The following is a 9,213-nucleotide window of genomic DNA, read 5'->3' on the forward strand; positions in this document are numbered from 1 at the left end:
TAGAGAAAAGGAAAGAATCCTGAAAACAGCAAGGGAAAAGAAATCATTAACCTAAAAGGGAAGATACTCTGGTTAGCAACAGATCTCTACACAGAAAGCTGACAGGCCAGATGGAAGTGGCATGATATAGTCAATATGCTGAAGGGGGAAAATATGCAGCTGGGAATACTTTATTCAGCAAGACTCACTGAGAAAAGAATGAGAGATAAAGAGTTTCCCAGTAAACAAAAACTAAGTTGTTTGTGATCACTAAACCAGTATGCAAGAAATATGAAAGGGGAAACTTTGGGAAGGAATGACCAAAAGGCAATAAATACTAGAAAGGAACAGAGAAAATCTCCAGAAACAGCAACATGATAGGTAATGCAATGGCACAAGATTCTCATCTATCAATAATTATTCTGAATGTGAATGGACTAAGTGCTCCAATCAAAAGATACAGAGTATCAGAATAGATTAAAAAACAAGACCCAATGAAATGTTTCTTAAACCTAAAAACACTCCCAGATTGAAAGAGAGGGGGAAGGAGGGGCGCCTGGGTGGCGCAGTCGGTTAAGCATCCGACTTCAGCCAGGTCACGATCTCGTGGTCCGTGAGTTCGAGCCCCGCGTCAGGCTCTGGGCTGATGGCTCAGAGCCTGGAGCCTGTTTCTGATTCTGTGTCTCCCTCTCTCTCTGCCCCTCCCCCGTTCATGCTCTGTCTCTCTCTGTCCCAAAAATAAATAAAAAAAAAACGTTGGAAAAAAAAAAAAAAGAAAGAGGGGGAAGAACCATGTCATGGTAATGGGTATAAAGAGAAGGCTGGAGTACTTATATCAGACAAACGAGATTTTTTAAATTTCAAATTTAGTTAGTTAACATACAGTGCAATATTGGCTTTAGGAGTAGAATTCATTGATCCATCACTCACATACAACACCCAGTGTTCATCATAACAAGTGCTTTCCTTAATACCTATCACCATCTAGCCCATCCCCCAATTACCTCCTCTTTAGCAACCCTCAGTTTATTCTTTTCTTCAGAGTCTCTTATGGCTTGTTTCTCTCTTTCTTCTTTTTTTATTTTGTTTTCCCATCCCATATGTTCCTTTGTTTTGTTTCTTAAATTCCACATATGAGTGAATTTTGTTTTTAATATTTGTATTTTTGTGGGTTTGGTCAGATCTCTCCTCTTTCACTTGAGTTTTTTTTTTAATTTTTAATTAAAAAATTTTAATGTTTATTTGTGAGAGAGACAAAGAGACAGAGAGAGAGAGAGAGAGAGAGAGAGAGAGAGAGAGAGAAAATGTGAGTGGGGGAGGGGCAGAGAGAGAGGGAGACACAGAATCTGAAGCAGTCTTGACTCTGAGCTATCAGTGCAGAGCCCACCGCAGGGTTTGAACTCATGGAATACAAGATCATGACAAGCCAAAGTCAGATGCTTAACTGACTGAGCCACCTAGGCACCCCTGTGTCATTTGGGATTTTACCTATTTGGGTCCTCTCTCTTTTCTTTTTGACATGTCTGGCTAGGGAGTTACCAATTTTGTGTATTCTTTCAAAGAACCAGCTCTTAGGTTCATTGATTTCTTCCTCTGGGATTTTTGTTTGTTTCCCTGTTTCTTTATCATTTATCTCTGCTCTAATTTGTGTCTTCATTATTTCCCTTCATCTGCTGACTTTAGGTTCTTTTGTTGTTCGCTTCCTAGATCCTTTATATGTAAGGTTAGGTTATGTACTTGGGACATTTCTTGCTTCTTGAGATAGACCTGAGGTGCAATGTACTTTCCATTAGGACTGTCCTTGCTGCATCCCAAAGGGCTTGGACTGTTAGTGTTTTCATTTTTATTTGCTTCCGTTTATTTGTTTTTTATTCCTTTTTTAATATTCTGATGAACCCATTCATTCTTAAGAGGCTGTTCTTTAATCCCCATGTATTTGAGGGCTTTCCAAAGTATTTCTTATGTTTGACTTCAAGTTTCATAGTGCTGTGACTTGAAAATATGTATGGTATGACCTTATCTTTTTATGCTTGCTGAGGGCTGGTTTGTGACCCAGTGTGTGATCTATTCTGCAAAAGGTTCCATGTGCACTCAAGAAGAATGTATATGCTGCTGCTTTAGGATCAAATATTCTGATTATACCTGTTAAGTCTATTGGATGCAGTGTGCCATTAAAGCTATTGTTTCCATGTTGATTTTCTGCTTAGATCATGTGTCCATTGATATAAGTGGAGTCTTAAAATCCCCTACTATTATAGTATGATTATCAATGAGTTTATGTTTGTTATTAATTAACTCATATATTGGGGTTTACTAAGTTTGGGGCATATATGTTTCTAATTGTTAGATCTTGATGGACAGACCCCATAATAATGATAATAATGTCCATCTTCACCTCTTGTTACAGTCTTTGTTTTAAAATCTAGCTTGTCTCAAAAGTATCAGAATGTATTTTTAAAAAACTGAATGGATTAAAAAATGGGAATAAATAAAAAATCAGATTGTATTAAAAAACATTAAAGTGACTGGAAGCCAGTGGACAATATAAAATGATATCACCTGATATGCATTTGTATTTTTGTATGTTTGTTTTTTTCTTCAAATTTTTATTTAAATTCCACTATTAAACATACAGTGTAAAGTAGTTTCAGGTGTAAGATTTAGTGATTCATCACTTACATACGACATCTAGTGCTCATCACACATCTGCCCCCTTTAATGCCAATCACCCCTTTAACCCCGCCCTCCATCACCTCCCCTCAGGCAACCCTCAGTTTGTTCTATATAACCAAGACTCTTTTATGATTTCTCTCTCTCTTCCCCCCCCATGTTTATTAATCAAGTTGCTTATATTCCCCATATAACTGGTATCATAGGGTATTTCTCTTTCTCTGATGGACTTATTTGCTTAGCATAATACACTCTAGCTCTGTCCACATCATTGTAAATGGAAAGATTTCATTATTTTTTCTAATTTTTACTTAAATTGTGGATAATTGAAATATAGTGTAATACTAGTTTCAGTACTAGAATTTAGTGATTGTCTCTTACATATTAACACCCAGTGCTCATCATAGCAAATGCCCTCCTTAATACCCATCACTCATTTAGCCCATTCCGCCCACGTCCATTCATCAATCCTCAGTTTGTTCTCTATTGTTGAAAGTCTCTTATGGTTTGATTCCTTCTCTTTTGTTTTCCTTCCCATATATCCAATTGTTTGGTTTCTTAAATTTCACATGAGTGAAACCATGTGGTATTTCTCTTTCTGTGGATGTTTTATTTTGCCTAGTATAATACACTCTAGCTCCATCCACATCATAGCAAATGACAAGATTTCATTCTTTTTCATGACTAATACTCCATTATATCATATATACACCACACTTTCTTTATCCATTTATCAGTTGATGGACATTTAGGCTCATTCCCTAATTTGGCTATTGCAGATTATGCTACTATAAACATCAGCGTTCATGTGTACTTTCAAATCAGTATTTTTTATTATTTTGTGTAAATACCTAATAGTACAGGCATTGTATTGTAAAGTAATTCTACTTTTAACTGTTTGAGAAACTTCTGTACTACTCCAGAGGGGCTGCACCAGTTTGCATTCTCACCAACAGTGTAAGTAGGTTTCTTTACAAACCTACTTTACAAGTAGGTTTCTAACAATACCTGTTGTTTACTATGTTGTTCATTTTAGCCATTCTGACAGTTGTGAGGTGGTATCTCATTGTGGTTTGGATTTGTATTTCCCTGATGATGAGTGATATTGAGCATCTTTTCATGTGTCTGTTATCCACTTGGATGTCTTTGGGAAAATGTCTATTCTTGTCTCTACCCATTTCTTAACTGGATTACTTGTCAGTTTCTGTTCTGAATGATAGCCTTGCTGGATAGAGTATTCTTGGCTGCACATTTTTCCATTAGGCACACTGAACATATCAAGCCACTCCATTCTGACCTGTTTAGCTTCTGTGGAGAGATCTTCAGCCAGCCTCATGGGTCTTCCCTTGTAAGTTATGGAATTCTTTTGTCTTGCTGCATTTAGGATTTTTTTTTTCTTTATCGCTTTAGTTTGTAAGTTTAACTATATCTTGGTGTTGGCCCGCTTTTGTCAATTTTGATGGGACTTCTCTGTGCCTTCTGAGTTTGGTAGTCTGTTTCCTTCCTCCACATTGAGTAGTTTCTCTGCTCCTGTTCTTTCTCTTCTTCTTCTGAGGCTCCTATGATATGAATATTATTATGGTTTAGGAAGTCACTGAGTTTCCTAAGTCCACATTTGTGATCTACTATTTTTCTTTCCTTCTTCTTTTCAGTTTCATTATTTTCCATAACTATATCTTCTATATCACTTATTCATTCCTGTTCTTCTTTCATCATTGTGGCCATTACTTCCACACAGTTTTGAAGTTCAGTTATTCCATTTTTCACTTTGGATTCTTTTTTTTTAAATTATTTTATCTCTGTGGTATAGTCTCCCTAAAATATTCCATTCTTTTCTCAATCCCAGAGAATATCCTTATGATTGCTGCTTTAAATTCTCCATCAGGAATATTACTTATATCTTCTGATTAGATCTCTAGTTCTTTCCTTGGGGGTGAATTCCTCCATATTGGCAATATATCTAGGTCTCTATGTACTTCTGTGTGTTAGAAATCCTGTTCTGTTTCCTACTCCTGAGACTAATGGCTTTATAAAGAAGAGGTCATATAATGTCCTGAACCTGGCAGTTCAGAGAGTGTCTCTGTTGTGAGCTGCATGTACTCTGCTGCTGTGTTTTGGTTGCTTTATCCCTCTGCTCAGTCCTCTGCAGAGGCTCTCCTTGCCTGCAGTATGCAGTGTCTAATCAGAGTATGGCAAGTTGTAACAAGGTGTGTTCTAGTCTGCTTGTTAAATGAGACTGATGCTACTTCCACTAGAACTGAAAACTTTCAGAACTCTATGATCAGGAGACAAGGTGTGTGCAGAGCTTTCTTCTGGCCTTCTGGGAAAGGGGCCTCTAAACTATGTTTTTTAAAGACAAGTTATCACTTACTAGAGCATTATAACTTATAAATGAAATAATATAGTGGAAATTTAAGATACTGAGAATCAGAAGCATGACATCAGCAAAATAGCAAAATAGGAGCTTTTTACCATCTTCTCCCCCAAAGAACACGGACTGTAACACAACCAACAGATGACAGTGTCTTTGTGCACTCTGGCCGTCCAGCAGAGAAGTCGCAGCACACCATCAGAGCAGAGATCAATTCAAGATTGACACCCTGAATAACAGTTGCCCTTTACTCCTCAGGTCACACCTATTCCATAGTGGAAGAGCCCAGCACCAAAAGAGACCTTCTCAGCCAGTGACTTCTACTTTGGGGAAATTGGGAGCATGTGAGTGAACACCCTGTTTCCCTAGCTGTGAAGAATGCTTGTGCACTCTTTGTGGGAATGTAAGTTGCCAAAGCCACCATAGAAGACACTATGGAGGTTACTCAGAAAAATAAAATTAGAACTACCGTATATCCAGCAATTCCACCTTTGGGTATTTATCTAAAGGAAATGAAAACACTAATTTGAAGATATATGCACCCCATGGTCATTGCAGCATTATTTACCAATATAGCCAAGACATAAGTGTTCATAAAGAAAATGTCATATTACATGTTTCATAAACATGTGATTATTGTGCCATAAAAAAATCAATGGAATTTTGCCACTTGTGACATGGATGATTCTTGAAGGTATTATGCTCAGTGAAATATTCAGACAGAGAAGGACCAATACCATATCATCATACCTCTGTGGGAAACCTTAAAACAAAAACAAAAACAAAAACAAAACAAACAAACAAACAGAAACCAAGCTCATAGACCCAGAGAACAGAGTGGGGATTGCCAGATGTAGGGGTGGGTGAAATAAGTGAAGAGGGTCAAAATTTGTTATATAACAACTCATTGTGATCTATGTTACAGAATGGTGACTGTAGTTAATACCATATTGCATTCTTGAAAGTTGCTCAGAGGTAGATCTCAAAAGTCCTCATCACAAGAAAAAAAATTCATTTGTAACTATGGATGTACACTAGACATAACGGATGTTCACTACTTATTATGGTGATCATCATATCCTAATATTTACAAATATTAAATAATTTTGTGTGGACCTGAAATTAATACATATCAATTATACTTCAACTTAAAAATGACAAGAAGATTATCAAGGAGGAATTTTTTGCCCTACCAGATATCAAGATTTATAATAAACATGTAATAACTGACAGTGTGTGGCATTGTTGCAGTAACAGACTCACTGAGCACTAGAGGAGAACTGGAGGCCCAGAAACATATCAGCACCCTCACATGTGTACACATGTGCGTGCGCACACACACACACACACACACACAAGCAGGACTTTGATATAATTAAGAGATATAATGACATCCCTGGACAAAGAAAAAAAATATTTCAATGAATTAAACTGAAATTTGGTTACAAAAATGAAAAACAAATTTGGATGCTCGTACTTACCCATAGACATAATTTAATTCCAGGTGTATTTAGGGTATGACATTAAAATTTTTAGGAAAAATATATAGGTTAAGGTCATTCTCACTTTGGGAAAAATTTCTTAAAGATTAATTAAAAGTTTCTTCCATGTTTAAATTTAGAAATTCTGGCCACCACGAGACCCATTTTCAAGTAAAATGCCAAGTAACAAACTGAGAGAAAATATTCCAGACCACACAACCAACAGAGAGTTAAAGCAATTATAAGGACCCCTATATATTAATGATAAAAACAGAGAAGCAATGCCATAGACCTCTTGTCAGAACCTACAGATGTGCTTTTCATAGAAAGACAATTATACGTAACAGTAAGTATATGAGGATATATTCAATTATTGGTTATTAGGGAAATAAAAACCAAGGTTACAACTCAATAGCACTTATGATCTTTCAGTTGGCAATTATTTAAAAGTCTGCAAGACCAAGTGTTACAGAAAATGTAGATCAGTGGAATAATTTATACAAAACTAGGGTAGAGTAAATTGAAAGAACTGTTTTGGGTTAAAACATCTGTGAAGTTTGCTTATTCCATGACCAGCAATTCCTGTCCTAGGCATACATCCAAAAGACTTTCTTGCATACATAACCCAAGAGTCACAAACAAAATATTCACCCTAATGTGTTTCATATGAGTCACAAACTTTCATCACCAAAAATGGCTCTCAGTGAGTGAAGAGACAAAATAATTATAATATATTCACACAATGGAATATTAGCAAGTAGTGAAAACAAATGAACCACAGCTACACAAATAATATTGGATAATCTTAGTGTCAAAACGTGAAATAGTGGAATAAGGAAAGTGCCAAAAGCACATATAATAGATGACACACTTTATGGAATTTCAAATAAACCAAACTTTATACACTATGTAGACTTTGACATTTGTACGTGACTGTGTTAGTATATCACAGAACCAATTCTGTTTACAACTGCACTAAAAACAATAAGATACCTAGGAATAAACCTAACAAAAGGGGTAAAGATCTGTACGCTGAAAATATAGAAAGCTTATTTAAAAAATTAAAGCAGACACAAAGAAATGGAAAACCATTCCACACTCATGGATTGGAAGAACAAATATTGTTATAATGTCGATACTACCTAAAGCAGCCTACACATTCAAAGCAATCCTTATCAAAATAACACCACTATTTTTCACAGAGCTAGAACAACAATCCTAAAATTTATATGGAACCACAAAATACCCAAATAGCCAAAGTAATGTTGAAATAGTAAACCAAAGCTGGAGGCATCACAATTCTGGACTTAAAGCTCTATTACAAACCTGTGATCATCATAACATTATGGTACAGGCACAAAAACAGACAATGGAACAGAATAAAGAACCTAGAAATGGACCCACAAATGTATGGCCAAATAATCTTCAACAAAGCAGAAAAGAGTATCTAATGGAAAAAAAAAAAGACAGCCTCTTCAGCAAATACTGTTGAGAAAACTGGACAGTGACAGGCAGAGAATGAACCTGGAACACTTTATTTCACCAATACAAAAACAAATTCAAAATAGGTGAAAGACCTAAGTGTGATACATGAAACGATCAAAATCATACAGGAGAAAACAGGCAGCAACATCTTTGACCTGGGCTGCAGCAACTTCTTATTGACATGTCTCTGGAGACAAAATAAAAGCAAAAATGAGCTATTAGAAGCTCATCAAGATAAAAAGATTCTTCCCAGCGAAGGAAACAATCAACAAAATGCCTTTTGTATTGCATAAAATTCAGCCTATTGAATGGGAAAAGATATTTGGAAATTACACATCAGATAAAGGGTTAGTATTCAAATCTATAAAGAACTTATTAAACTTAACCCCCCCTCCAAAAAATAATAATAATCCAGTGAAGAAATGGGAAAAAGATGTGAACATAACTTTTCCAAAGAAGACATCTAGATGGCTAACAGACACATGAAAATATGCTCAACATTGCTCATCATCAGGGAAATACAAATCGAAACCATGATAAGATACCACCTCACACTTGTCAGAATGGGTAAAACTAACAACTCAGGAAATAAGAGATGTTACAGAGGATGTACAGAAAGTGTAACACTTTTGTACTGTTGGTGGGAATGCAAACTGGTGCAGCCACTCTGGAAAACAGGATGGAGGTTCCTCAAAAAATTAAAAATAGAACTACTCAGGACCCAGAAATTACACTACTAAGAATTTATCCAAAGGATACAAAAATGCTGATTCAAAGGGGTACATGTAGAGTTTCCAAACATGATTATGAGACTTACTGAGTTAACTATGTCCCCACATTCTATTTCATACACAATTTTTTTTAAATATTTTTACATTGCGCATGAGTGATGATGCATTTCACAGAGCGGTAGCCCTTGAACTGAGACATTCTATCATTGGTCTTTCTCTTTGGTTCTGTAGTTTTGTTTCTTTGAAAGTCCTAAGTCCTATTATATAATTCAGGAAGGAAGTGTTCATAAAGAGAAGGAAAGGTATTAAATAATTTTGAATTGAATTGTATTTCTGATTTGTTGCCTCAGTGTTAATTTTTTGGGTTTTTTTTCTTTTCTTAGTGTTGAATCCCTTATTCTCATCTTTCTCCATTCACAGGCAATGCTGTGAGTACATCCTGAGAGTACAATGAGGGCGATGAATGTATTAAAATCTAGATTATTTTTAGAAAAAA

This window comes from Lynx canadensis, chromosome B2, assembly GCF_007474595.2.
Source record: "Lynx canadensis isolate LIC74 chromosome B2, mLynCan4.pri.v2, whole genome shotgun sequence".
Lineage (NCBI taxonomy): Eukaryota > Metazoa > Chordata > Mammalia > Carnivora > Felidae > Lynx > Lynx canadensis.